Below are 2006 nucleotides of genomic sequence, written 5' to 3' on the forward strand. Positions count from 1 at the left end.
TCCCAGTACTTTCAGGACCCCTTTCAAAGTATCAATCTTCCTTCTTTTATAATTCTCCAAAAGGTGTCTTGGCATCTCTTCAAAATGTGTCTTGATTCGATATATTTACCCAAGAGATGCATCATTTCACAATAATTTTCGTTCATGGTGGTTGTAACCACCTATTAAGCCAATAGGTGCCTCAAAAACCTCTTCAAAATTTGAAAAACTGAATTTACTCATCCAATAACTGCCACTGGCGCTTAAGCGTGAAGCCTCTGGCGCTAAGACATGACCTTCTTTGTTTAACTGGCGTTTAAGCACCGGATCTGTCGCTTAGGCGCCAAAACACTTTTTGCACATTTTTCACATATTTGCTCCAACATATTTGCTCCAAATTTTTTTCACATATTTGCTCCAAATTTGATTCTTTTTCACTTCTTTAAGCATTTTTTCACATTTTTACCTGTACTTGAAAGAAAAACATAAAAACACATTCCATTAAAGCGCAATATCTAAAAAATAAGTATAAAAATGTGTCTTAAAACACTATCTATTTTAGGTGTATTAATAACCACGTTATTTCAGGCGTATCAAAATCCCCCAAATATAAAAAGTTACTTTTCTTCAAGTGACACTTCAATATTTAAAAACTAAATATGTATGATATGTATATGAGGTATGATATGTAAATGAGTTTCTTTAGGAGTTACTAAAATTTTGATTTAGAAATATAGTAGTCCAATATAGAAAAAAATATTTAGTAAATGAGACCAACTTAATGTCTAAAACTTTTTAAATTTAAGAAATATGAAAATATGAGTTTCTATCTAATTCAGAAATATTGTAGGTTTTCCAAATTTAGAATTTAATCTTTTTATTATTTCAACTTAAAAATTTATATTAGGAATAATTTTACTTAGTATATGATGCCTTAAGCTTAATAGTTTCTCAAGTCATATACTTTCAAAAGCTCAAATGTGGAACCAATTTTTGATTAGGCACTAATCCTCAAGCTTCTCTCTTCTTCTTTTTTGTCTTTTTCTTTTTCTTTTTCTTTTTTTTCTTTTTTATCTGGTTAGAGTTTAGGCAATGATTACTATATCTGGATAGACCTTTAATAATTTTGAATTCTACTTTTCTTTTCCTAAAGCAAAGTCTTGGTACAAAACTTTTACAAAACTTTTACGTACAAAACTTTTACTTATAAATATAATAATAGCTTTTAAAATTATTCTTAATAAAAGAAAGTTAAAATAAAAGTCTAAATTTCTAAAATTTTCAAAAATACAATGTTTCTTATTAAAGATAGTTACTTATATTAATCATTTTCTACACTAAAAACTTTTAACTTAAAGTTTTTCTTCATTACTCAATATTTCAACTAAATTCTCTTACTCATTTCTAAAATCGAATTTTACTTCCCTAATATAACTTCATAAATATGATCAATTTTTTTTTTTCAAATCAAATTCACTTGTAGTTCATTTGAGAACAAATAAAATTAAAGTTTTGAAAATATTTTTCATCCCCCCGAAACTTAAATTTTTAACAGATGAAACAATTTAAATCAAATATATATATAAACAAGAATGAAAATTAAAATAACTATTAACAGGAATTTTTATAACCTAATGATACAAGTATAAAAACCTAATGATACAAGTATTTAAATTTGATCAAATTTTCTAATATTTTCATTTCAATTCAACATGTAGAGATTCAATAGACTTCTATCAAATTTTCTAATATTTTGGAGATTCAATAGACTTCTAAAATTTAATAAACTTCTAAACAATGGGTATAAACATAAAGGCAAACTAACACACTAACTTGACTTCACAATATCAACATAAAAACAAACTCACAAAACTTAATCACAAACATCACACAAGAAAAAATACAGGATAACAATTTCTGAAATTTAATATTTAAGACCTAAGTTAGCAAGATTTTCATCTTTCCAAAAGACATAGAATTAAGTTAAGTTCTAAACTAACTAAATCACAAAACTCACAACAGTTACT

This window comes from Phalaenopsis equestris, unplaced genomic scaffold (assembly GCF_001263595.1).
Source record: "Phalaenopsis equestris unplaced genomic scaffold, ASM126359v1 Scaffold234658, whole genome shotgun sequence".
In the NCBI taxonomy this organism is placed as follows: Eukaryota; Viridiplantae; Streptophyta; class Magnoliopsida; order Asparagales; family Orchidaceae; genus Phalaenopsis; species Phalaenopsis equestris.